Raw genomic sequence first — 25,943 nt, 5'->3', positions numbered from 1 at the left:
TGCCTAGAAGTAGGCTGAATCGCTGCAAGGGCTGAACAGCAGTATCGGGCAGGCTCGGGCAACGCGCGGCCCGTTCGGGTTATCGCTTCTCGGCCTTTTGGCTAAGATCAAGTGTAGTATCTGTTCTTATCAGTTTAATATCTGATACGTCCCCTATCTGGGGACCATATATTAAATGGATTTTTAGAACAGGGAGATGGAAATAGAGCTTGCTCTGTCCACTCCACGCATTGACCTGGTATTGCAGTATTTCCAGGACCGGTGCACCCTTTCCTTATGTGTTGACTAAAAGCAGATTCCAAAAGTGTTTTTTGTCTTTGCTATTGTTTCTGTCTTTCTGAAGGGATCTCCCCTTTTAATCCCATTATTTCAACACCTGTTGGACAATGCATGAGTGATAATGAGCTCATTGATTAAATGCAATTAATGAATAGATTGCCACCTCTTGTTGTGTGTCGTCTGTGTTTCTGTGTTTCCGGCATTTCACATTGGAACACCTCATTCACCTTCCTTGTCTTCTCTCCGCCCTCCCTTTTAGGTAAGTTAAAGAGCTGCACCTGAGCCAGCCACTGATTGATTGATTGATTGATTGATTGATTGATTGATTGATTGATTGATTGATTGATTGATTGATGCAGCACAACAGTCAAATAGTGGAGTGGAGTAGGGGAACAGCAAACAGCCAATAAAGCAGCCCGCCCGCTCGCCTGCCCGCCACAATGGACCTACCTGTGTACACTAGATGGATGTGATGGAATGTACTGTCGTCCCTACATTTCAAGAAGAAGTAAGAATTGCAGTTGCAACAAAGCCTTGCTTGCCTACAAAGAGAGCAGCAATTTGGATTTGTTACTATGTTACCTAGAAGAATAACAAACTGTGCAAGGATGGAGGTTGTAGGAGCAAGGAGAAGTTGTCTGTAAAGTTGGTGGATGCCTATTTTCCATTTTGCAGTCCCTTGTCTCCCTCTTGTGGCCTCCTGGAGGCAACTAGCTGTGCAAAAAAAAGACAGCCTGGCGGCCGGCTGTTGCAGTGTTGCCCTCTCAGGCAACACTGAGTGACTGACTGAGCCTCACCGTCTTATATAAAGTTCAGACGGAACTTTGCACGTGTCATAGTGGAGCCCTCAGGATTCCAGAGCCAGCTTTCTGACATCATAATGGGGCCTCAGAGATAAAAGCCTGGGCCCAGGCAGTGTTGGTCAGTGCTGCTCAGCAGGCAGCACTGGACTGGACTGGATTACAGCTGATACAAGGTGTGAAGGAACAAGGGGTGGCTGTGGGCATGCACTTGCTGCCGCTGCCAGTGTTTATCTGCATGGCAGCAGGGCATTTGGGCGTTGCCAGGAAGGCGTTTTTATGTAGATTCCTCCTCTTTCAGCACTGCATTGTGGTGCAAGCAAAAGAAGCAAATCCTGTCTGGCTTCCTCTCCGGCCTTTATTCACCTCCCGTGTAGCTGTGAGTGTGTGAGCCTGCAGGGCCCCATGGAATTGCCTAGAAGTAGGCTGAATCGCTGCAAGGGCTGAACAGCAGTATCGGGCAGGCTCGGGCAACGCGCGGCCCGTTCGGGTTATCGCTTCTCGGCCTTTTGGCTAAGATCAAGTGTAGTATCTGTTCTTATCAGTTTAATATCTGATACGTCCCCTATCTGGGGACCATATATTAAATGGATTTTTAGAACAGGGAGATGGAAATAGAGCTTGCTCTGTCCACTCCACGCATTGACCTGGTATTGCAGTATTTCCAGGACCGGTGCACCCTTTCCTTATGTGTTGACTAAAAGCAGATTCCAAAAGTGTTTTTTGTCTTTGCTATTGTTTCTGTCTTTCTGAAGGGATCTCCCCTTTTAATCCCATTATTTCAACACCTGTTGGACAATGCATGAGTGATAATGAGCTCATTGATTAAATGCAATTAATGAATAGATTGCCACCTCTTGTTGTGTGTCGTCTGTGTTTCTGTGTTTCCGGCATTTCACATTGGAACACCTCATTCACCTTCCTTGTCTTCTCTCCGCCCTCCCTTTTAGGTAAGTTAAAGAGCTGCACCTGAGCCAGCCACTGATTGATTGATTGATTGATTGATTGATTGATTGATTGATTGATGCAGCACAACAGTCAAATAGTGGAGTGGAGTAGGGGAACAGCAAACAGCCAATAAAGCAGCCCGCCCGCTCGCCTGCCCGCCACAATGGACCTACCTGTGTACACTAGATGGATGTGATGGAATGTACTGTCGTCCCTACATTTCAAGAAGAAGTAAGAATTGCAGTTGCAACAAAGCCTTGCTTGCCTACAAAGAGAGCAGCAATTTGGATTTGTTACTATGTTACCTAGAAGAATAACAAACTGTGCAAGGATGGAGGTTGTAGGAGCAAGGAGAAGTTGTCTGTAAAGTTGGTGGATGCCTATTTTCCATTTTGCAGTCCCTTGTCTCCCTCTTGTGGCCTCCTGGAGGCAACTAGCTGTGCAAAAAAAAGACAGCCTGGCAGCCGGCTGTTGCAGTGTTGCCCTCTCAGGCAACACTGAGTGACTGACTGAGCCTCACCGTCTTATATAAAGTTCAGACGGAACTTTGCACGTGTCATAGTGGAGCCCTCAGGATTCCAGAGCCAGCTTTCTGACATCATAATGGGGCCTCAGAGATAAAAGCCTGGGCCCAGGCAGTGTTGGTCAGTGCTGCTCAGCAGGCAGCACTGGACTGGACTGGATTACAGCTGATACAAGGTGTGAAGGAACAAGGGGTGGCTGTGGGCATGCACTTGCTGCCGCTGCCAGTGTTTATCTGCATGGCAGCAGGGCATTTGGGCGTTGCCAGGAAGGCGTTTTTATGTAGATTCCTCCTCTTTCAGCACTGCATTGTGGTGCAAGCAAAAGAAGCAAATCCTGTCTGGCTTCCTCTCCGGCCTTTATTCACCTCCCGTGTAGCTGTGAGTGTGTGAGCCTGCAGGGCCCCATGGAATTGCCTAGAAGTAGGCTGAATCGCTGCAAGGGCTGAACAGCAGTATCGGGCAGGCTCGGGCAACGCGCGGCCCGTTCGGGTTATCGCTTCTCGGCCTTTTGGCTAAGATCAAGTGTAGTATCTGTTCTTATCAGTTTAATATCTGATACGTCCCCTATCTGGGGACCATATATTAAATGGATTTTTAGAACAGGGAGATGGAAATAGAGCTTGCTCTGTCCACTCCACGCATTGACCTGGTATTGCAGTATTTCCAGGACCGGTGCACCCTTTCCTTATGTGTTGACTAAAAGCAGATTCCAAAAGTGTTTTTTGTCTTTGCTATTGTTTCTGTCTTTCTGAAGGGATCTCCCCTTTTAATCCCATTATTTCAACACCTGTTGGACAATGCATGAGTGATAATGAGCTCATTGATTAAATGCAATTAATGAATAGATTGCCACCTCTTGTTGTGTGTCGTCTGTGTTTCTGTGTTTCCGGCATTTCACATTGGAACACCTCATTCTCCTTCCTTGTCTTCTCTCCGCCCTCCCTTTTAGGTAAGTTAAAGAGCTGCACCTGAGCCAGCCACTGATTGATTGATTGATTGATTGATTGATTGATTGATTGATTGATTGATTGATTGATTGATGCAGCACAACAGTCAAATAGTGGAGTGGAGTAGGGGAACAGCAAACAGCCAATAAAGCAGCCCGCCCGCTCGCCTGCCCGCCACAATGGACCTACCTGTGTACACTAGATGGATGTGATGGAATGTACTGTCGTCCCTACATTTCAAGAAGAAGTAAGAATTGCAGTTGCAACAAAGCCTTGCTTGCCTACAAAGAGAGCAGCAATTTGGATTTGTTACTATGTTACCTAGAAGAATAACAAACTGTGCAAGGATGGAGGTTGTAGGAGCAAGGAGAAGTTGTCTGTAAAGTTGGTGGATGCCTATTTTCCATTTTGCAGTCCCTTGTCTCCCTCTTGTGGCCTCCTGGAGGCAACTAGCTGTGCAAAAAAAAGACAGCCTGGCGGCCGGCTGTTGCAGTGTTGCCCTCTCAGGCAACACTGAGTGACTGACTGAGCCTCACCGTCTTATATAAAGTTCAGACGGAACTTTGCACGTGTCATAGTGGAGCCCTCAGGATTCCAGAGCCAGCTTTCTGACATCATAATGGGGCCTCAGAGATAAAAGCCTGGGCCCAGGCAGTGTTGGTCAGTGCTGCTCAGCAGGCAGCACTGGACTGGACTGGATTACAGCTGATACAAGGTGTGAAGGAACAAGGGGTGGCTGTGGGCATGCACTTGCTGCCGCTGCCAGTGTTTATCTGCATGGCAGCAGGGCATTTGGGCGTTGCCAGGAAGGCGTTTTATGTAGATTCCTCCTCTTTCAGCACTGCATTGTGGTGCAAGCAAAAGAAGCAAATCCTGTCTGGCTTCCTCTGCGGCCTTTATTCACCTCCCGTGTAGCTGTGAGTGTGTGAGCCTGCAGGGCCCCATGGAATTGCCTAGAAGTAGGCTGAATCGCTGCAAGGGCTGAACAGCAGTATCGGGCAGGCTCGGGCAACGCGCGGCCCGTTCGGGTTATCGCTTCTCGGCCTTTTGGCTAAGATCAAGTGTAGTATCTGTTCTTATCAGTTTAATATCTGATACGTCCCCTATCTGGGGACCATATATTAAATGGATTTTTAGAACAGGGAGATGGAAATAGAGCTTGCTCTGTCCACTCCACGCATTGACCTGGTATTGCAGTATTTCCAGGACCGGTGCACCCTTTCCTTATGTGTTGACTAAAAGCAGATTACAAAAGTGTTTTTTGTCTTTGCTATTGTTTCTGTCTTTCTGAAGGGATCTCCCCTTTTAATCCCATTATTTCAACACCTGTTGGACAATGCATGAGTGATAATGAGCTCATTGATTAAATGCAATTAATGAATAGATTGCCACCTCTTGTTGTGTGTCGTCTGTGTTTCTGTGTTTCCGGCATTTCACATTGGAACACCTCATTCACCTTCCTTGTCTTCTCTCCGCCCTCCCTTTTAGGTAAGTTAAAGAGCTGCACCTGAGCCAGCCACTGATTGATTGATTGATTGATTGATTGATTGATTGATTGATTGATTGATGCAGCACAACAGTCAAATAGTGGAGTGGAGTAGGGGAACAGCAAACAGCCAATAAAGCAGCCCGCCCGCTCGCCTGCCCGCCACAATGGACCTACCTGTGTACACTAGATGGATGTGATGGAATGTACTGTCGTCCCTACATTTCAAGAAGAAGTAAGAATTGCAGTTGCAACAAAGCCTTGCTTGCCTACAAAGAGAGCAGCAATTTGGATTTGTTACTATGTTACCTAGAAGAATAACAAACTGTGCAAGGATGGAGGTTGTAGGAGCAAGGAGAAGTTGTCTGTAAAGTTGGTGGATGCCTATTTTCCATTTTGCAGTCCCTTGTCTCCCTCTTGTGGCCTCCTGGAGGCAACTAGCTGTGCAAAAAAAAGACAGCCTGGCGGCCGGCTGTTGCAGTGTTGCCCTCTCAGGCAACACTGAGTGACTGACTGAGCCTCACCGTCTTATATAAAGTTCAGACGGAACTTTGCACGTGTCATAGTGGAGCCCTCAGGATTCCAGAGCCAGCTTTCTGACATCATAATGGGGCCTCAGAGATAAAAGCCTGGGCCCAGGCAGTGTTGGTCAGTGCTGCTCAGCAGGCAGCACTGGACTGGACTGGATTACAGCTGATACAAGGTGTGAAGGAACAAGGGGTGGCTGTGGGCATGCACTTGCTGCCGCTGCCAGTGTTTATCTGCATGGCAGCAGGGCATTTGGGCGTTGCCAGGAAGGCGTTTTTATGTAGATTCCTCCTCTTTCAGCACTGCATTGTGGTGCAAGCAAAAGAAGCAAATCCTGTCTGGCTTCCTCTCCGGCCTTTATTCACCTCCCGTGTAGCTGTGAGTGTGTGAGCCTGCAGGGCCCCATGGAATTGCCTAGAAGTAGGCTGAATCGCTGCAAGGGCTGAACAGCAGTATCGGGCAGGCTCGGGCAACGCGCGGCCCGTTCGGGTTATCGCTTCTCGGCCTTTTGGCTAAGATCAAGTGTAGTATCTGTTCTTATCAGTTTAATATCTGATACGTCCCCTATCTGGGGACCATATATTAAATGGATTTTTAGAACAGGGAGATGGAAATAGAGCTTGCTCTGTCCACTCCACGCATTGACCTGGTATTGCAGTATTTCCAGGACCGGTGCACCCTTTCCTTATGTGTTGACTAAAAGCAGATTCCAAAAGTGTTTTTTGTCTTTGCTATTGTTTCTGTCTTTCTGAAGGGATCTCCCCTTTTAATCCCATTATTTCAACACCTGTTGGACAATGCATGAGTGATAATGAGCTCATTGATTAAATGCAATTAATGAATAGATTGCCACCTCTTGTTGTGTGTCGTCTGTGTTTCTGTGTTTCCGGCATTTCACATTGGAACACCTCATTCACCTTCCTTGTCTTCTCTCCGCCCTCCCTTTTAGGTAAGTTAAAGAGCTGCACCTGAGCCAGCCACTGATTGATTGATTGATTGATTGATTGATTGATTGATTGATTGATTGATTGATTGATGCAGCACAACAGTCAAATAGTGGAGTGGAGTAGGGGAACAGCAAACAGCCAATAAAGCAGCCCGCCCGCTCGCCTGCCCGCCACAATGGACCTACCTGTGTACACTAGATGGATGTGATGGAATGTACTGTCGTCCCTACATTTCAAGAAGAAGTAAGAATTGCAGTTGCAACAAAGCCTTGCTTGCCTACAAAGAGAGCAGCAATTTGGATTTGTTACTATGTTACCTAGAAGAATAACAAACTGTGCAAGGATGGAGGTTGTAGGAGCAAGGAGAAGTTGTCTGTAAAGTTGGTGGATGCCTATTTTCCATTTTGCAGTCCCTTGTCTCCCTCTTGTGGCCTCCTGGAGGCAACTAGCTGTGCAAAAAAAAGACAGCCTGGCGGCCGGCTGTTGCAGTGTTGCCCTCTCAGGCAACACTGAGTGACTGACTGAGCCTCACCGTCTTATATAAAGTTCAGACGGAACTTTGCACGTGTCATAGTGGAGCCCTCAGGATTCCAGAGCCAGCTTTCTGACATCATAATGGGGCCTCAGAGATAAAAGCCTGGGCCCAGGCAGTGTTGGTCAGTGCTGCTCAGCAGGCAGCACTGGACTGGACTGGATTACAGCTGATACAAGGTGTGAAGGAACAAGGGGTGGCTGTGGGCATGCACTTGCTGCCGCTGCCAGTGTTTATCTGCATGGCAGCAGGGCATTTGGGCGTTGCCAGGAAGGCGTTTTTATGTAGATTCCTCCTCTTTCAGCACTGCATTGTGGTGCAAGCAAAAGAAGCAAATCCTGTCTGGCTTCCTCTCCGGCCTTTATTCACCTCCCGTGTAGCTGTGAGTGTGTGAGCCTGCAGGGCCCCATGGAATTGCCTAGAAGTAGGCTGAATCGCTGCAAGGGCTGAACAGCAGTATCGGGCAGGCTCGGGCAACGCGCGGCCCGTTCGGGTTATCGCTTCTCGGCCTTTTGGCTAAGATCAAGTGTAGTATCTGTTCTTATCAGTTTAATATCTGATACGTCCCCTATCTGGGGACCATATATTAAATGGATTTTTAGAACAGGGAGATGGAAATAGAGCTTGCTCTGTCCACTCCACGCATTGACCTGGTATTGCAGTATTTCCAGGACCGGTGCACCCTTTCCTTATGTGTTGACTAAAAGCAGATTCCAAAAGTGTTTTTTGTCTTTGCTATTGTTTCTGTCTTTCTGAAGGGATCTCCCCTTTTAATCCCATTATTTCAACACCTGTTGGACAATGCATGAGTGATAATGAGCTCATTGATTAAATGCAATTAATGAATAGATTGCCACCTCTTGTTGTGTGTCGTCTGTGTTTCTGTGTTTCCGGCATTTCACATTGGAACACCTCATTCACCTTCCTTGTCTTCTCTCCGCCCTCCCTTTTAGGTAAGTTAAAGAGCTGCACCTGAGCCAGCCACTGATTGATTGATTGATTGATTGATTGATTGATTGATTGATTGATTGATGCAGCACAACAGTCAAATAGTGGAGTGGAGTAGGGGAACAGCAAACAGCCAATAAAGCAGCCCGCCCGCTCGCCTGCCCGCCACAATGGACCTACCTGTGTACACTAGATGGATGTGATGGAATGTACTGTCGTCCCTACATTTCAAGAAGAAGTAAGAATTGCAGTTGCAACAAAGCCTTGCTTGCCTACAAAGAGAGCAGCAATTTGGATTTGTTACTATGTTACCTAGAAGAATAACAAACTGTGCAAGGATGGAGGTTGTAGGAGCAAGGAGAAGTTGTCTGTAAAGTTGGTGGATGCCTATTTTCCATTTTGCAGTCCCTTGTCTCCCTCTTGTGGCCTCCTGGAGGCAACTAGCTGTGCAAAAAAAAGACAGCCTGGCGGCCGGCTGTTGCAGCGTTGCCCTCTCAGGCAACACTGAGTGACTGACTGAGCCTCACCGTCTTATATAAAGTTCAGACGGAACTTTGCACGTGTCATAGTGGAGCCCTCAGGATTCCAGAGCCAGCTTTCTGACATCATAATGGGGCCTCAGAGATAAAAGCCTGGGCCCAGGCAGTGTTGGTCAGTGCTGCTCAGCAGGCAGCACTGGACTGGACTGGATTACAGCTGATACAAGGTGTGAAGGAACAAGGGGTGGCTGTGGGCATGCACTTGCTGCCGCTGCCAGTGTTTATCTGCATGGCAGCAGGGCATTTGGGCGTTGCCAGGAAGGCGTTTTTATGTAGATTCCTCCTCTTTCAGCACTGCATTGTGGTGCAAGCAAAAGAAGCAAATCCTGTCTGGCTTCCTCTCCGGCCTTTATTCACCTCCCGTGTAGCTGTGAGTGTGTGAGCCTGCAGGGCCCCATGGAATTGCCTAGAAGTAGGCTGAATCGCTGCAAGGGCTGAACAGCAGTATCGGGCAGGCTCGGGCAACGCGCGGCCCGTTCGGGTTATCGCTTCTCGGCCTTTTGGCTAAGATCAAGTGTAGTATCTGTTCTTATCAGTTTAATATCTGATACGTCCCCTATCTGGGGACCATATATTAAATGGATTTTTAGAACAGGGAGATGGAAATAGAGCTTGCTCTGTCCACTCCACGCATTGACCTGGTATTGCAGTATTTCCAGGACCGGTGCACCCTTTCCTTATGTGTTGACTAAAAGCAGATTCCAAAAGTGTTTTTTGTCTTTGCTATTGTTTCTGTCTTTCTGAAGGGATCTCCCCTTTTAATCCCATTATTTCAACACCTGTTGGACAATGCATGAGTGATAATGAGCTCATTGATTAAATGCAATTAATGAATAGATTGCCACCTCTTGTTGTGTGTCGTCTGTGTTTCTGTGTTTCCGGCATTTCACATTGGAACACCTCATTCACCTTCCTTGTCTTCTCTCCGCCCTCCCTTTTAGGTAAGTTAAAGAGCTGCACCTGAGCCAGCCACTGATTGATTGATTGATTGATTGATTGATTGATTGATTGATTGATTGATTGATTGATTGATGCAGCACAACAGTCAAATAGTGGAGTGGAGTAGGGGAACAGCAAACAGCCAATAAAGCAGCCCGCCCGCTCGCCTGCCCGCCACAATGGACCTACCTGTGTACACTAGATGGATGTGATGGAATGTACTGTCGTCCCTACATTTCAAGAAGAAGTAAGAATTGCAGTTGCAACAAAGCCTTGCTTGCCTACAAAGAGAGCAGCAATTTGGATTTGTTACTATGTTACCTAGAAGAATAACAAACTGTGCAAGGATGGAGGTTGTAGGAGCAAGGAGAAGTTGTCTGTAAAGTTGGTGGATGCCTATTTTCCATTTTGCAGTCCCTTGTCTCCCTCTTGTGGCCTCCTGGAGGCAACTAGCTGTGCAAAAAAAAGACAGCCTGGCGGCCGGCTGTTGCAGCGTTGCCCTCTCAGGCAACACTGAGTGACTGACTGAGCCTCACCATCTTATATAAAGTTCAGACGGAACTTTGCACGTGTCATAGTGGAGCCCTCAGGATTCCAGAGCCAGCTTTCTGACATCATAATGGGGCCTCAGAGATAAAAGCCTGGGCCCAGGCAGTGTTGGTCAGTGCTGCTCAGCAGGCAGCACTGGACTGGACTGGATTACAGCTGATACAAGGTGTGAAGGAACAAGGGGTGGCTGTGGGCATGCACTTGCTGCCGCTGCCAGTGTTTATCTGCATGGCAGCAGGGCATTTGGGCGTTGCCAGGAAGGCGTTTTTATGTAGATTCCTCCTCTTTCAGCACTGCATTGTGGTGCAAGCAAAAGAAGCAAATCCTGTCTGGCTTCCTCTCCGGCCTTTATTCACCTCCCGTGTAGCTGTGAGTGTGTGAGCCTGCAGGGCCCCATGGAATTGCCTAGAAGTAGGCTGAATCGCTGCAAGGGCTGAACAGCAGTATCGGGCAGGCTCGGGCAACGCGCGGCCCGTTCGGGTTATCGCTTCTCGGCCTTTTGGCTAAGATCAAGTGTAGTATCTGTTCTTATCAGTTTAATATCTGATACGTCCCCTATCTGGGGACCATATATTAAATGGATTTTTAGAACAGGGAGATGGAAATAGAGCTTGCTCTGTCCACTCCACGCATTGACCTGGTATTGCAGTATTTCCAGGACCGGTGCACCCTTTCCTTATGTGTTGACTAAAAGCAGATTCCAAAAGTGTTTTTTGTCTTTGCTATTGTTTCTGTCTTTCTGAAGGGATCTCCCCTTTTAATCCCATTATTTCAACACCTGTTGGACAATGCATGAGTGATAATGAGCTCATTGATTAAATGCAATTAATGAATAGATTGCCACCTCTTGTTGTGTGTCGTCTGTGTTTCTGTGTTTCCGGCATTTCACATTGGAACACCTCATTCACCTTCCTTGTCTTCTCTCCGCCCTCCCTTTTAGGTAAGTTAAAGAGCTGCACCTGAGCCAGCCACTGATTGATTGATTGATTGATTGATTGATTGATTGATTGATTGATGCAGCACAACAGTCAAATAGTGGAGTGGAGTAGGGGAACAGCAAACAGCCAATAAAGCAGCCCGCCCGCTCGCCTGCCCGCCACAATGGACCTACCTGTGTACACTAGATGGATGTGATGGAATGTACTGTCGTCCCTACATTTCAAGAAGAAGTAAGAATTGCAGTTGCAACAAAGCCTTGCTTGCCTACAAAGAGAGCAGCAATTTGGATTTGTTACTATGTTACCTAGAAGAATAACAAACTGTGCAAGGATGGAGGTTGTAGGAGCAAGGAGAAGTTGTCTGTAAAGTTGGTGGATGCCTATTTTCCATTTTGCAGTCCCTTGTCTCCCTCTTGTGGCCTCCTGGAGGCAACTAGCTGTGCAAAAAAAAGACAGCCTGGCGGCCGGCTGTTGCAGCGTTGCCCTCTCAGGCAACACTGAGTGACTGACTGAGCCTCACCGTCTTATATAAAGTTCAGACGGAACTTTGCACGTGTCATAGTGGAGCCCTCAGGATTCCAGAGCCAGCTTTCTGACATCATAATGGGGCCTCAGAGATAAAAGCCTGGGCCCAGGCAGTGTTGGTCAGTGCTGCTCAGCAGGCAGCACTGGACTGGACTGGATTACAGCTGATACAAGGTGTGAAGGAACAAGGGGTGGCTGTGGGCATGCACTTGCTGCCGCTGCCAGTGTTTATCTGCATGGCAGCAGGGCATTTGGGCGTTGCCAGGAAGGCGTTTTTATGTAGATTCCTCCTCTTTCAGCACTGCATTGTGGTGCAAGCAAAAGAAGCAAATCCTGTCTGGCTTCCTCTCCGGCCTTTATTCACCTCCCGTGTAGCTGTGAGTGTGTGAGCCTGCAGGGCCCCATGGAATGCCCCATGGAATTGCCTAGAAGTAGGCTGAATCGCTGCAAGGGCTGAACAGCAGTATCGGGCAGGCTCGGGCAACGCGCGGCCCGTTCGGGTTATCGCTTCTCGGCCTTTTGGCTAAGATCAAGTGTAGTATCTGTTCTTATCAGTTTAATATCTGATACGTCCCCTATCTGGGGACCATATATTAAATGGATTTTTAGAACAGGGAGATGGAAATAGAGCTTGCTCTGTCCACTCCACGCATTGACCTGGTATTGCAGTATTTCCAGGACCGGTGCACCCTTTCCTTATGTGTTGACTAAAAGCAGATTCCAAAAGTGTTTTTTGTCTTTGCTATTGTTTCTGTCTTTCTGAAGGGATCTCCCCTTTTAATCCCATTATTTCAACACCTGTTGGACAATGCATGAGTGATAATGAGCTCATTGATTAAATGCAATTAATGAATAGATTGCCACCTCTTGTTGTGTGTCGTCTGTGTTTCTGTGTTTCCGGCATTTCACATTGGAACACCTCATTCACCTTCCTTGTCTTCTCTCCGCCCTCCCTTTTAGGTAAGTTAAAGAGCTGCACCTGAGCCAGCCACTGATTGATTGATTGATTGATTGATTGATTGATTGATTGATTGATTGATTGATTGATTGATTGATGCAGCACAACAGTCAAATAGTGGAGTGGAGTAGGGGAACAGCAAACAGCCAATAAAGCAGCCCGCCCGCTCGCCTGCCCGCCACAATGGACCTACCTGTGTACACTAGATGGATGTGATGGAATGTACTGTCGTCCCTACATTTCAAGAAGAAGTAAGAATTGCAGTTGCAACAAAGCCTTGCTTGCCTACAAAGAGAGCAGCAATTTGGATTTGTTACTATGTTACCTAGAAGAATAACAAACTGTGCAAGGATGGAGGTTGTAGGAGCAAGGAGAAGTTGTCTGTAAAGTTGGTGGATGCCTATTTTCCATTTTGCAGTCCCTTGTCTCCCTCTTGTGGCCTCCTGGAGGCAACTAGCTGTGCAAAAAAAAGACAGCCTGGCGGCCGGCTGTTGCAGCGTTGCCCTCTCAGGCAACACTGAGTGACTGACTGAGCCTCACCATCTTATATAAAGTTCAGACGGAACTTTGCACGTGTCATAGTGGAGCCCTCAGGATTCCAGAGCCAGCTTTCTGACATCATAATGGGGCCTCAGAGATAAAAGCCTGGGCCCAGGCAGTGTTGGTCAGTGCTGCTCAGCAGGCAGCACTGGACTGGACTGGATTACAGCTGATACAAGGTGTGAAGGAACAAGGGGTGGCTGTGGGCATGCACTTGCTGCCGCTGCCAGTGTTTATCTGCATGGCAGCAGGGCATTTGGGCGTTGCCAGGAAGGCGTTTTTATGTAGATTCCTCCTCTTTCAGCACTGCATTGTGGTGCAAGCAAAAGAAGCAAATCCTGTCTGGCTTCCTCTCCGGCCTTTATTCACCTCCCGTGTAGCTGTGAGTGTGTGAGCCTGCAGGGCCCCATGGAATTGCCTAGAAGTAGGCTGAATCGCTGCAAGGGCTGAACAGCAGTATCGGGCAGGCTCGGGCAACGCGCGGCCCGTTCGGGTTATCGCTTCTCGGCCTTTTGGCTAAGATCAAGTGTAGTATCTGTTCTTATCAGTTTAATATCTGATACGTCCCCTATCTGGGGACCATATATTAAATGGATTTTTAGAACAGGGAGATGGAAATAGAGCTTGCTCTGTCCACTCCACGCATTGACCTGGTATTGCAGTATTTCCAGGACCGGTGCACCCTTTCCTTATGTGTTGACTAAAAGCAGATTCCAAAAGTGTTTTTTGTCTTTGCTATTGTTTCTGTCTTTCTGAAGGGATCTCCCCTTTTAATCCCATTATTTCAACACCTGTTGGACAATGCATGAGTGATAATGAGCTCATTGATTAAATGCAATTAATGAATAGATTGCCACCTCTTGTTGTGTGTCGTCTGTGTTTCTGTGTTTCCGGCATTTCACATTGGAACACCTCATTCACCTTCCTTGTCTTCTCTCCGCCCTCCCTTTTAGGTAAGTTAAAGAGCTGCACCTGAGCCAGCCACTGATTGATTGATTGATTGATTGATTGATTGATTGATTGATTGATGCAGCACAACAGTCAAATAGTGGAGTGGAGTAGGGGAACAGCAAACAGCCAATAAAGCAGCCCGCCCGCTCGCCTGCCCGCCACAATGGACCTACCTGTGTACACTAGATGGATGTGATGGAATGTACTGTCGTCCCTACATTTCATTTCAAGAAGAAGTAAGAATTGCAGTTGCAACAAAGCCTTGCTTGCCTACAAAGAGAGCAGCAATTTGGATTTGTTACTATGTTACCTAGAAGAATAACAAACTGTGCAAGGATGGAGGTTGTAGGAGCAAGGAGAAGTTGTCTGTAAAGTTGGTGGATGCCTATTTTCCATTTTGCAGTCCCTTGTCTCCCTCTTGTGGCCTCCTGGAGGCAACTAGCTGTGCAAAAAAAAGACAGCCTGGCGGCCGGCTGTTGCAGTGTTGCCCTCTCAGGCAACACTGAGTGACTGACTGAGCCTCACCGTCTTATATAAAGTTCAGACGGAACTTTGCACGTGTCATAGTGGAGCCCTCAGGATTCCAGAGCCAGCTTTCTGACATCATAATGGGGCCTCAGAGATAAAAGCCTGGGCCCAGGCAGTGTTGGTCAGTGCTGCTCAGCAGGCAGCACTGGACTGGACTGGATTACAGCTGATACAAGGTGTGAAGGAACAAGGGGTGGCTGTGGGCATGCACTTGCTGCCGCTGCCAGTGTTTATCTGCATGGCAGCAGGGCATTTGGGCGTTGCCAGGAAGGCGTTTTTATGTAGATTCCTCCTCTTTCAGCACTGCATTGTGGTGCAAGCAAAAGAAGCAAATCCTGTCTGGCTTCCTCTCCGGCCTTTATTCACCTCCCGTGTAGCTGTGAGTGTGTGAGCCTGCAGGGCCCCATGGAATTGCCTAGAAGTAGGCTGAATCGCTGCAAGGGCTGAACAGCAGTATCGGGCAGGCTCGGGCAACGCGCGGCCCGTTCGGGTTATCGCTTCTCGGCCTTTTGGCTAAGATCAAGTGTAGTATCTGTTCTTATCAGTTTAATATCTGATACGTCCCCTATCTGGGGACCATATATTAAATGGATTTTTAGAACAGGGAGATGGAAATAGAGCTTGCTCTGTCCACTCCACGCATTGACCTGGTATTGCAGTATTTCCAGGACCGGTGCACCCTTTCCTTATGTGTTGACTAAAAGCAGATTCCAAAAGTGTTTTTTGTCTTTGCTATTGTTTCTGTCTTTCTGAAGGGATCTCCCCTTTTAATCCCATTATTTCAACACCTGTTGGACAATGCATGAGTGATAATGAGCTCATTGATTAAATGCAATTAATGAATAGATTGCCACCTCTTGTTGTGTGTCGTCTGTGTTTCTGTGTTTCCGGCATTTCACATTGGAACACCTCATTCACCTTCCTTGTCTTCTCTCCGCCCTCCCTTTTAGGTAAGTTAAAGAGCTGCACCTGAGCCAGCCACTGATTGATTGATTGATTGATTGATTGATTGATTGATTGATTGATTGATGCAGCACAACAGTCAAATAGTGGAGTGGAGTAGGGGAACAGCAAACAGCCAATAAAGCAGCCCGCCCGCTCGCCTGCCCGCCACAATGGACCTACCTGTGTACACTAGATGGATGTGATGGAATGTACTGTCGTCCCTACATTTCAAGAAGAAGTAAGAATTGCAGTTGCAACAAAGCCTTGCTTGCCTACAAAGAGAGCAGCAATTTGGATTTGTTACTATGTTACCTAGAAGAATAACAAACTGTGCAAGGATGGAGGTTGTAGGAGCAAGGAGAAGTTGTCTGTAAAGTTGGTGGATGCCTATTTTCCATTTTGCAGTCCCTTGTCTCCCTCTTGTGGCCTCCTGGAGGCAACTAGCTGTGCAAAAAAAAGACAGCCTGGCGGCCGGCTGTTGCAGTGTTGCCCTCTCAGGCAACACTGAGTGACTGACTGAGCCTCACCGTCTTATATAAAGTTCAGACGGAACTTTGCACGTGTCATAGTGGAGCCCTCAGGATTCCAGAGCCAGCTTTCTGACATCATAATGGGGCCTCAGAGATAAAAGCCTGGGCCCAGGCAGTGTTGGTCAGTGCTGCTCAGCAGGCAGCACTGGACTGGACTGGATTACAGCTGATACAAGGTGTGAAGGAACAAGGGGTGGCTGTGGGCATGCACTTGCTGCCGCTGCCAGTGTTTATCTGCATGGCAGCAGGGCATTTGGGCGTTGCCAGGAAGGCGTTTTTATGTAGATTCCTCCTCTTTCAGCACTGCATTGTGGTGCAAGCAAAAGAAGCAAATCCTGTCTGGCTTCCTCTCCGGCCTTTATTCACCTCCCGTGTAGCTGTGAGTGTGTGAGCCTGCAGGGCCCCATGGAATTGCCTAGAAGTAGGCTGAATCGCTGCAAGGGCTGAACAGCAGTATCGGGCAGGCTCGGGCAACGCGCGGCCCGTTCGGGTTATCGCTTCTCGGCCTTTTGGCTAAGATCAAGTGTAGTATCTGTTCTTATCAGTTTAATATCTGATACGTCCCCTATCTGGGGACCATATATTAAATGGATTTTTAGAACAGGGAGATGGAAATAGAGCTTGCTCTGTCCACTCCACGCATTGACCTGGTATTGCAGTATTTCCAGGACCGGTGCACCCTTTCCTTATGTGTTGACTAAAAGCAGATTCCAAAAGTGTTTTTTGTCTTTGCTATTGTTTCTGTCTTTCTGAAGGGATCTCCCCTTTTAATCCCATTATTTCAACACCTGTTGGACAATGCATGAGTGATAATGAGCTCATTGATTAAATGCAATTAATGAATAGATTGCCACCTCTTGTTGTGTGTCGTCTGTGTTTCTGTGTTTCCGGCATTTCACATTGGAACACCTCATTCACCTTCCTTGTCTTCTCTCCGCCCTCCCTTTTAGGTAAGTTAAAGAGCTGCACCTGAGCCAGCCACTTGATTGATTGATTGATTGATTGATTGATTGATTGATTGATTGATTGATGCAGCACAACAGTCAAATAGTGGAGTGGAGTAGGGGAACAGCAAACAGCCAATAAAGCAGCCCGCCCGCTCGCCTGCCCGCCACAATGGACCTACCTGTGTACACTAGATGGATGTGATGGAATGTACTGTCGTCCCTACATTTCAAGAAGAAGTAAGAATTGCAGTTGCAACAAAGCCTTGCTTGCCTACAAAGAGAGCAGCAATTTGGATTTGTTACTATGTTACCTAGAAGAATAACAAACTGTGCAAGGATGGAGGTTGTAGGAGCAAGGAGAAGTTGTCTGTAAAGTTGGTGGATGCCTATTTTCCATTTTGCAGTCCCTTGTCTCCCTCTTGTGGCCTCCTGGAGGCAACTAGCTGTGCAAAAAAAAGACAGCCTGGCGGCCGGCTGTTGCAGTGTTGCCCTCTCAGGCAACACTGAGTGACTGACTGAGCCTCACCGTCTTATATAAAGTTCAGACGGAACTTTGCACGTGTCATAGTGGAGCCCTCAGGATTCCAGAGCCAGCTTTCTGACATCATAATGGGGCCTCAGAGATAAAAGCCTGGGCCCAGGCAGTGTTGGTCAGTGCTGCTCAGCAGGCAGCACTGGACTGGACTGGATTACAGCTGATACAAGGTGTGAAGGAACAAGGGGTGGCTGTGGGCATGCACTTGCTGCCGCTGCCAGTGTTTATCTGCATGGCAGCAGGGCATTTGGGCGTTGCCAGGAAGGCGTTTTTATGTAGATTCCTCCTCTTTCAGCACTGCATTGTGGTGCAAGCAAAAGAAGCAAATCCTGTCTGGCTTCCTCTCCGGCCTTTATTCACCTCCCGTGTAGCTGTGAGTGTGTGAGCCTGCAGGGCCCCATGGAATTGCCTAGAAGTAGGCTGAATCGCTGCAAGGGCTGAACAGCAGTATCGGGCAGGCTCGGGCAACGCGCGGCCCGTTCGGGTTATCGCTTCTCGGCCTTTTGGCTAAGATCAAGTGTAGTATCTGTTCTTATCAGTTTAATATCTGATACGTCCCCTATCTGGGGACCATATATTAAATGGATTTTTAGAACAGGGAGATGGAAATAGAGCTTGCTCTGTCCACTCCACGCATTGACCTGGTATTGCAGTATTTCCAGGACCGGTGCACCCTTTCCTTATGTGTTGACTAAAAGCAGATTCCAAAAGTGTTTTTTGTCTTTGCTATTGTTTCTGTCTTTCTGAAGGGATCTCCCCTTTTAATCCCATTATTTCAACACCTGTTGGACAATGCATGAGTGATAATGAGCTCATTGATTAAATGCAATTAATGAATAGATTGCCACCTCTTGTTGTGTGTCGTCTGTGTTTCTGTGTTTCCGGCATTTCACATTGGAACACCTCATTCACCTTCCTTGTCTTCTCTCCGCCCTCCCTTTTAGGTAAGTTAAAGAGCTGCACCTGAGCCAGCCACTGATTGATTGATTGATTGATTGATTGATTGATTGATTGATTGATTGATTGATGCAGCACAACAGTCAAATAGTGGAGTGGAGTAGGGGAACAGCAAACAGCCAATAAAGCAGCCCGCCCGCTCGCCTGCCCGCCACAATGGACCTACCTGTGTACACTAGATGGATGTGATGGAATGTACTGTCGTCCCTACATTTCAAGAAGAAGTAAGAATTGCAGTTGCAACAAAGCCTTGCTTGCCTACAAAGAGAGCAGCAATTTGGATTTGTTACTATGTTACCTAGAAGAATAACAAACTGTGCAAGGATGGAGGTTGTAGGAGCAAGGAGAAGTTGTCTGTAAAGTTGGTGGATGCCTATTTTCCATTTTGCAGTCCCTTGTCTCCCTCTTGTGGCCTCCTGGAGGCAACTAGCTGTGCAAAAAAAAGACAGCCTGGCGGCCGGCTGTTGCAGTGTTGCCCTCTCAGGCAACACTGAGTGACTGACTGAGCCTCACCGTCTTATATAAAGTTCAGACGGAACTTTGCACGTGTCATAGTGGAGCCCTCAGGATTCCAGAGCCAGCTTTCTGACATCATAATGGGGCCTCAGAGATAAAAGCCTGGGCCCAGGCAGTGTTGGTCAGTGCTGCTCAGCAGGCAGCACTGGACTGGACTGGATTACAGCTGATACAAGGTGTGAAGGAACAAGGGGTGGCTGTGGGCATGCACTTGCTGCCGCTGCCAGTGTTTATCTGCATGGCAGCAGGGCATTTGGGCGTTGCCAGGAAGGCGTTTTTATGTAGATTCCTCCTCTTTCAGCACTGCATTGTGGTGCAAGCAAAAGAAGCAAATCCTGTCTGGCTTCCTCTCCGGCCTTTATTCACCTCCCGTGTAGCTGTGAGTGTGTGAGCCTGCAGGGCCCCATGGAATTGCCTAGAAGTAGGCTGAATCGCTGCAAGGGCTGAACAGCAGTATCGGGCAGGCTCGGGCAACGCGCGGCCCGTTCGGGTTATCGCTTCTCGGCCTTTTGGCTAAGATCAAGTGTAGTATCTGTTCTTATCAGTTTAATATCTGATACGTCCCCTATCTGGGGACCATATATTAAATGGATTTTTAGAACAGGGAGATGGAAATAGAGCTTGCTCTGTCCACTCCACGCATTGACCTGGTATTGCAGTATTTCCAGGACCGGTGCACCCTTTCCTTATGTGTTGACTAAAAGCAGATTCCAAAAGTGTTTTTTGTCTTTGCTATTGTTTCTGTCTTTCTGAAGGGATCTCCCCTTTTAATCCCATTATTTCAACACCTGTTGGACAATGCATGAGTGATAATGAGCTCATTGATTAAATGCAATTAATGAATAGATTGCCACCTCTTGTTGTGTGTCGTCTGTGTTTCTGTGTTTCCGGCATTTCACATTGGAACACCTCATTCACCTTCCTTGTCTTCTCTCCGCCCTCCCTTTTAGGTAAGTTAAAGAGCTGCACCTGAGCCAGCCACTGATTGATTGATTGATTGATTGATTGATTGATTGATTGATTGATTGATTGATTGATTGATTGATGCAGCACAACAGTCAAATAGTGGAGTGGAGTAGGGGAACAGCAAACAGCCAATAAAGCAGCCCGCCCGCTCGCCTGCCCGCCACAATGGACCTACCTGTGTACACTAGATGGATGTGATGGAATGTACTGTCGTCCCTACATTTCAAGAAGAAGTAAGAATTGCAGTTGCAACAAAGCCTTGCTTGCCTACAAAGAGAGCAGCAATTTGGATTTGTTACTATGTTACCTAGAAGAATAACAAACTGTGCAAGGATGGAGGTTGTAGGAGCAAGGAGAAGTTGTCTGTAAAGTTGGTGGATGCCTATTTTCCATTTTGCAGTCCCTTGTCTCCCTCTTGTGGCCTCCTGGAGGCAACTAGCTGTGCAAAAAAAAGACAGCCTGGCGGCCGGCTGTTGCAGTGTTGCCCTCTCAGGCAACACTGAGTGACTGACTGAGCCTCACCGTCTTATATAAAGTTCAGACGGAACTTTGCACGTGTCATAGTGGAGCCCTCAGGATTCCAGAGCCAGCTTTCTGACATCATAATGGGGCCTCAGAGATAAAAGCCTGGGCCCAGGCAGTGTTGGTCAGTGCTGCTCAGCAGGCAGCACTGGACTGGACTGAATTACAGCTGATACAAGGTGTGAAGGAACAAGGGGTGGCTGTGGGCATGCACTTGCTGCCGCTGCCAGTGTTTATCTGCATGGCAGCAGGGCATTTGGGCGTTGCCAGGAAGGCGTTTTTATGTAGATTCCTCCTCTTTCAGCACTGCATTGTGGTGCAAGCAAAAGAAGCAAATCCTGTCTGGCTTCCTCTCCGGCCTTTATTCACCTCCCGTGTAGCTGTGAGTGTGTGAGCCTGCAGGGCCCCATGGAATTGCCTAGAAGTAGGCTGAATCGCTGCAAGGGCTGAACAGCAGTATCGGGCAGGCTCGGGCAACGCGCGGCCCGTTCGGGTTATCGCTTCTCGGCCTTTTGGCTAAGATCAAGTGTAGTATCTGTTCTTATCAGTTTAATATCTGATACGTCCCCTATCTGGGGACCATATATTAAATGGATTTTTAGAACAGGGAGATGGAAATAGAGCTTGCTCTGTCCACTCCACGCATTGACCTGGTATTGCAGTATTTCCAGGACCGGTGCACCCTTTCCTTATGTGTTGACTAAAAGCAGATTCCAAAAGTGTTTTTTGTCTTTGCTATTGTTTCTGTCTTTCTGAAGGGATCTCCCCTTTTAATCCCATTATTTCAACACCTGTTGGACAATGCATGAGTGATAATGAGCTCATTGATTAAATGCAATTAATGAATAGATTGCCACCTCTTGTTGTGTGTCGTCTGTGTTTCTGTGTTTCCGGCATTTCACATTGGAACACCTCATTCACCTTCCTTGTCTTCTCTCCGCCCTCCCTTTTAGGTAAGTTAAAGAGCTGCACCTGAGCCAGCCACTGATTGATTGATTGATTGATTGATTGATTGATTGATTGATTGATTGATTGATTGATTGATGCAGCACAACAGTCAAATAGTGGAGTGGAGTAGGGGAACAGCAAACAGCCAATAAAGCAGCCCGCCCGCTCGCCTGCCCGCCACAATGGACCTACCTGTGTACACTAGATGGATGTGATGGAATGTACTGTCGTCCCTACATTTCAAGAAGAAGTAAGAATTGCAGTTGCAACAAAGCCTTGCTTGCCTACAAAGAGAGCAGCAATTTGGATTTGTTACTATGTTACCTAGAAGAATAACAAACTGTGCAAGGATGGAGGTTGTAGGAGCAAGGAGAAGTTGTCTGTAAAGTTGGTGGATGCCTATTTTCCATTTTGCAGTCCCTTGTCTCCCTCTTGTGGCCTCCTGGAGGCAACTAGCTGTGCAAAAAAAAGACAGCCTGGCGGCCGGCTGTTGCAGTGTTGCCCTCTCAGGCAACACTGAGTGACTGACTGAGCCTCACCGTCTTATATAAAGTTCAGACGGAACTTTGCACGTGTCATAGTGGAGCCCTCAGGATTCCAGAGCCAGCTTTCTGACATCATAATGGGGCCTCAGAGATAAAAGCCTGGGCCCAGGCAGTGTTGGTCAGTGCTGCTCAGCAGGCAGCACTGGACTGGACTGGATTACAGCTGATACAAGGTGTGAAGGAACAAGGGGTGGCTGTGGGCATGCACTTGCTGCCGCTGCCAGTGTTTATCTGCATGGCAGCAGGGCATTTGGGCGTTGCCAGGAAGGCGTTTTTATGTAGATTCCTCCTCTTTCAGCACTGCATTGTGGTGCAAGCAAAAGAAGCAAATCCTGTCTGGCTTCCTCTCCGGCCTTTATTCACCTCCCGTGTAGCTGTGAGTGTGTGAGCCTGCAGGGCCCCATGGAATTGCCTAGAAGTAGGCTGAATCGCTGCAAGGGCTGAACAGCAGTATCGGGCAGGCTCGGGCAACGCGCGGCCCGTTCGGGTTATCGCTTCTCGGCCTTTTGGCTAAGATCAAGTGTAGTATCTGTTCTTATCAGTTTAATATCTGATACGTCCCCTATCTGGGGACCATATATTAAATGGATTTTTAGAACAGGGAGATGGAAATAGAGCTTGCTCTGTCCACTCCACGCATTGACCTGGTATTGCAGTATTTCCAGGACCGGTGCACCCTTTCCTTATGTGTTGACTAAAAGCAGATTCCAAAAGTGTTTTTTGTCTTTGCTATTGTTTCTGTCTTTCTGAAGGGATCTCCCCTTTTAATCCCATTATTTCAACACCTGTTGGACAATGCATGAGTGATAATGAGCTCATTGATTAAATGCAATTAATGAATAGATTGCCACCTCTTGTTGTGTGTCGTCTGTGTTTCTGTGTTTCCGGCATTTCACATTGGAACACCTCATTCACCTTCCTTGTCTTCTCTCCGCCCTCCCTTTTAGGTAAGTTAAAGAGCTGCACCTGAGCCAGCCACTGATTGATTGATTGATTGATTGATTGATTGATTGATTGATTGATTGATTGATTGATGCAGCACAACAGTCAAATAGTGGAGTGGAGTAGGGGAACAGCAAACAGCCAATAAAGCAGCCCGCCCGCTCGCCTGCCCGCCACAATGGACCTACCTGTGTACACTAGATGGATGTGATGGAATGTACTGTCGTCCCTACATTTCAAGAAGAAGTAAGAATTGCAGTTGCAACAAAGCCTTGCTTGCCTACAAAGAGAGCAGCAATTTGGATTTGTTACTATGTTACCTAGAAGAATAACAAACTGTGCAAGGATGGAGGTTGTAGGAGCAAGGAGAAGTTGTCTGTAAAGTTGGTGGATGCCTATTTTCCATTTTGCAGTCCCTTGTCTCCCTCTTGTGGCCTCCTGGAGGCAACTAGCTGTGCAAAAAAAAGACAGCCTGGCGGCCGGCTGTTGCAGTGTTGCCCTCTCAGGCAACACTGAGTGACTGACTGAGCCTCACCGTCTTATATAAAGTTCAGACGGAACTTTGCACGTGTCATAGTGGAGCCCTCAGGATTCCAGAGCCAGCTTTCTGACATCATAATGGGGCCTCAGAGATAAAAGCCTGGGCCCAGGCAGTGTTGGTCAGTGCTGCTCAGCAGGCAGCACTGGACTGGACTGGATTACAGCTGATACAAGGTGTGAAGGAACAAGGGGTGGCTGTGGGCATGCACTTGCTGCCGCTGCCAGTGTTTATCTGCATGGCAGCAGGGCATTTGGGCGTTGCCAGGAAGGCGTTTTTATGTAGATTCCTCCTCTTTCAGCACTGCATTGTGGTGCAAGCAAAAGAAGCAAATCCTGTCTGGCTTCCTCTCCGGCCTTTATTCACCTCCCGTGTAGCTGTGAGTGTGTGAGCCTGCAGGGCCCCATGGAATTGCCTAGAAGTAGGCTGAATCGCTGCAAGGGCTGAACAGCAGTATCGGGCAGGCTCGGGCAACGCGCGGCCCGTTCGGGTTATCGCTTCTCGGCCTTTTGGCTAAGATCAAGTGTAGTATCTGTTCTTATCAGTTTAATATCTGATACGTCCCCTATCTGGGGACCATATATTAAATGGATTTTTAGAACAGGGAGATGGAAATAGAGCTTGCTCTGTCCACTCCACGCATTGACCTGGTATTGCAGTATTTCCAGGACCGGTGCACCCTTTCCTTATGTGTTGACTAAAAGCAGATTCCAAAAGTGTTTTTTGTCTTTGCTATTGTTTCTGTCTTTCTGAGATCTCCCCTTTTAATCCCATTATTTCAACACCTGTTGGACAATGCATGAGTGATAATGAGCTCATTGATTAAATGCAATTAATGAATAGATTGCCACCTCTTGTTGTGTGTCGTCTGTGTTTCTGTGTTTCCGGCATTTCACATTGGAACACCTCATTCACCTTCCTTGTCTTCTCTCCGCCCTCCCTTTTAGGTAAGTTAAAGAGCTGCACCTGAGCCAGCCACTGATCGATTGATTGATTGATTGATTGATTGATTGATTGATTGATTGATTGATGCAGCACAACAGTCAAATAGTGGAGTGGAGTAGGGGAACAGCAAACAGCCAATAAAGCAGCCCGCCCGCTCGCCTGCCCGCCACAATGGACCTACCTGTGTACACTAGATGGATGTGATGGAATGTACTGTCGTCCCTACATTTCAAGAAGAAGTAAGAATTGCAGTTGCAACAAAGCCTTGCTTGCCTACAAAGAGAGCAGCAATTTGGATTTGTTACTATGTTACCTAGAAGAATAACAAACTGTGCAAGGATGGAGGTTGTAGGAGCAAGGAGAAGTTGTCTGTAAAGTTGGTGGATGCCTATTTTCCATTTTGCAGTCCCTTGTCTCCCTCTTGTGGCCTCCTGGAGGCAACTAGCTGTGCAAAAAAAAGACAGCCTGGCGGCCGGCTGTTGCAGTGTTGCCCTCTCAGGCAACACTGAGTGACTGACTGAGCCTCACAGTCTTATATAAAGTTCAGACGGAACTTTGCACGTGTCATAGTGGAGCCCTCAGGATTCCAGAGCCAGCTTTCTGACATCATAATGGGGCCTCAGAGATAAAAGCCTGGGCCCAGGCAGTGTTGGTCAGTGCTGCTCAGCAGGCAGCACTGGACTGGACTGGATTACAGCTGATACAAGGTGTGAAGGAACAAGGGTTGGCTGTGGGCATGCACTTGCTGCCGCTGCCAGTGTTTATCTGCATGGCAGCAGGGCATTTGGGCGTTGCCAGGAAGGCGTTTTTATGTAGATTCCTTCTCTTTCAGCACTGCATTGTGGTGCAAGCAAAAGAAGCAAATCCTGTCTGGCTTCCTCTCCGGCCTTTATTCACCTCCCGTGTAGCTGTGAGTGTGTGAGCCTGCAGGGCCCCATGGAATTGCCTAGAAGTAGGCTGAATCGCTGCAAGGGCTGAACAGCAGTATCGGGCAGGCTCGGGCAACGCGCGGCCCGTTCGGGTTATCGCTTCTCGGCCTTTTGGCTAAGATCAAGTGTAGTATCTGTTCTTATCAGTTTAATATCTGATACGTCCCCTATCTGGGGACCATATATTAAATGGATTTTTAGAACAGGGAGATGGAAATAGAGCTTGCTCTGTCCACTCCACGCATTGACCTGGTATTGCAGTATTTCCAGGACCGGTGCACCCTTTCCTTATGTGTTGACTAAAAGCAGATTCCAAAAGTGTTTTTTGTCTTTGCTATTGTTTCTGTCTTTCTGAAGGGATCTCCCCTTTTAATCCCATTATTTCAACACCTGTTGGACAATGCATGAGTGATAATGAGCTCATTGATTAAATGCAATTAATGAATAGATTGCCACCTCTTGTTGTGTGTCGTCTGTGTTTCTGTGTTTCCGGCATTTCACATTGGAACACCTCATTCACCTTCCTTGTCTTCTCTCCGCCCTCCCTTTTAGGTAAGTTAAAGAGCTGCACCTGAGCCAGCCACTGATTGATTGATTGATTGATTGATTGATTGATTGATGCAGCACAACAGTCAAATAGTGGAGTGGAGTAGGGGAACAGCAAACAGCCAATAAAGCAGCCCGCCCGCTCGCCTGCCCGCCACAATGGACCTACCTGTGTACACTAGATGGATGTGATGGAATGTACTGTCGTCCCTACATTTCAAGAAGA

The 25,943-nt window shown here is 47.7% G+C and overlaps 18 non-coding genes across 18 annotated transcripts; all 18 read left to right on the top strand.

The window, feature by feature from the left end:
• The first annotated feature begins 81 nt into the window (after positions 1–81).
• LOC142689965 (U2 spliceosomal RNA) lies at positions 82–272 on the top strand. The gene has a single exon (XR_012858787.1). It is a non-coding gene; the product is annotated as a U2 spliceosomal RNA (small nuclear RNA).
• Positions 273–1,572: 1,300 nt separating this feature from the next.
• Positions 1,573–1,763, top strand: LOC142689963 (U2 spliceosomal RNA). Its single transcript, XR_012858786.1, has one exon. It is a non-coding gene; the product is annotated as a U2 spliceosomal RNA (small nuclear RNA).
• A 1,280-nt stretch (positions 1,764–3,043) lies between these two features.
• Positions 3,044–3,234, top strand: LOC142689962 (U2 spliceosomal RNA). The gene has a single exon (XR_012858785.1). It is a non-coding gene; the product is annotated as a U2 spliceosomal RNA (small nuclear RNA).
• A 1,295-nt stretch (positions 3,235–4,529) lies between these two features.
• Positions 4,530–4,720, top strand: LOC142689961 (U2 spliceosomal RNA). The gene has a single exon (XR_012858784.1). It is a non-coding gene; the product is annotated as a U2 spliceosomal RNA (small nuclear RNA).
• A 1,284-nt stretch (positions 4,721–6,004) lies between these two features.
• LOC142689960 (U2 spliceosomal RNA) lies at positions 6,005–6,195 on the top strand. Its single transcript, XR_012858783.1, has one exon. It is a non-coding gene; the product is annotated as a U2 spliceosomal RNA (small nuclear RNA).
• A 1,292-nt stretch (positions 6,196–7,487) lies between these two features.
• On the top strand, positions 7,488–7,678 carry LOC142689959 (U2 spliceosomal RNA). Its single transcript, XR_012858782.1, has one exon. It is a non-coding gene; the product is annotated as a U2 spliceosomal RNA (small nuclear RNA).
• Positions 7,679–8,962: 1,284 nt separating this feature from the next.
• LOC142689958 (U2 spliceosomal RNA) lies at positions 8,963–9,153 on the top strand. The gene has a single exon (XR_012858781.1). It is a non-coding gene; the product is annotated as a U2 spliceosomal RNA (small nuclear RNA).
• Positions 9,154–10,449: 1,296 nt separating this feature from the next.
• Positions 10,450–10,640, top strand: LOC142689957 (U2 spliceosomal RNA). Its single transcript, XR_012858780.1, has one exon. It is a non-coding gene; the product is annotated as a U2 spliceosomal RNA (small nuclear RNA).
• A 1,292-nt stretch (positions 10,641–11,932) lies between these two features.
• LOC142689955 (U2 spliceosomal RNA) lies at positions 11,933–12,123 on the top strand. The gene has a single exon (XR_012858778.1). It is a non-coding gene; the product is annotated as a U2 spliceosomal RNA (small nuclear RNA).
• A 1,300-nt stretch (positions 12,124–13,423) lies between these two features.
• LOC142689954 (U2 spliceosomal RNA) lies at positions 13,424–13,614 on the top strand. The gene has a single exon (XR_012858777.1). It is a non-coding gene; the product is annotated as a U2 spliceosomal RNA (small nuclear RNA).
• Positions 13,615–14,899: 1,285 nt separating this feature from the next.
• On the top strand, positions 14,900–15,090 carry LOC142689952 (U2 spliceosomal RNA). Its single transcript, XR_012858776.1, has one exon. It is a non-coding gene; the product is annotated as a U2 spliceosomal RNA (small nuclear RNA).
• A 1,284-nt stretch (positions 15,091–16,374) lies between these two features.
• Positions 16,375–16,565, top strand: LOC142689951 (U2 spliceosomal RNA). The gene has a single exon (XR_012858775.1). It is a non-coding gene; the product is annotated as a U2 spliceosomal RNA (small nuclear RNA).
• Positions 16,566–17,850: 1,285 nt separating this feature from the next.
• On the top strand, positions 17,851–18,041 carry LOC142689950 (U2 spliceosomal RNA). The gene has a single exon (XR_012858774.1). It is a non-coding gene; the product is annotated as a U2 spliceosomal RNA (small nuclear RNA).
• A 1,288-nt stretch (positions 18,042–19,329) lies between these two features.
• LOC142689949 (U2 spliceosomal RNA) lies at positions 19,330–19,520 on the top strand. The gene has a single exon (XR_012858773.1). It is a non-coding gene; the product is annotated as a U2 spliceosomal RNA (small nuclear RNA).
• Positions 19,521–20,820: 1,300 nt separating this feature from the next.
• On the top strand, positions 20,821–21,011 carry LOC142689948 (U2 spliceosomal RNA). Its single transcript, XR_012858772.1, has one exon. It is a non-coding gene; the product is annotated as a U2 spliceosomal RNA (small nuclear RNA).
• A 1,296-nt stretch (positions 21,012–22,307) lies between these two features.
• LOC142689947 (U2 spliceosomal RNA) lies at positions 22,308–22,498 on the top strand. Its single transcript, XR_012858771.1, has one exon. It is a non-coding gene; the product is annotated as a U2 spliceosomal RNA (small nuclear RNA).
• A 1,292-nt stretch (positions 22,499–23,790) lies between these two features.
• On the top strand, positions 23,791–23,981 carry LOC142689946 (U2 spliceosomal RNA). The gene has a single exon (XR_012858770.1). It is a non-coding gene; the product is annotated as a U2 spliceosomal RNA (small nuclear RNA).
• A 1,285-nt stretch (positions 23,982–25,266) lies between these two features.
• Positions 25,267–25,457, top strand: LOC142689945 (U2 spliceosomal RNA). Its single transcript, XR_012858769.1, has one exon. It is a non-coding gene; the product is annotated as a U2 spliceosomal RNA (small nuclear RNA).
• The last annotated feature ends 486 nt before the right edge of the window (positions 25,458–25,943 follow it).

Source organism: Rhinoderma darwinii, assembly GCF_050947455.1.
Source record: "Rhinoderma darwinii isolate aRhiDar2 chromosome 5 unlocalized genomic scaffold, aRhiDar2.hap1 SUPER_5_unloc_32, whole genome shotgun sequence".
NCBI classification, from domain to species: domain Eukaryota; kingdom Metazoa; phylum Chordata; class Amphibia; order Anura; family Rhinodermatidae; genus Rhinoderma; species Rhinoderma darwinii.
This window is presented reverse-complemented; position numbering and strand designations above follow the sequence as displayed.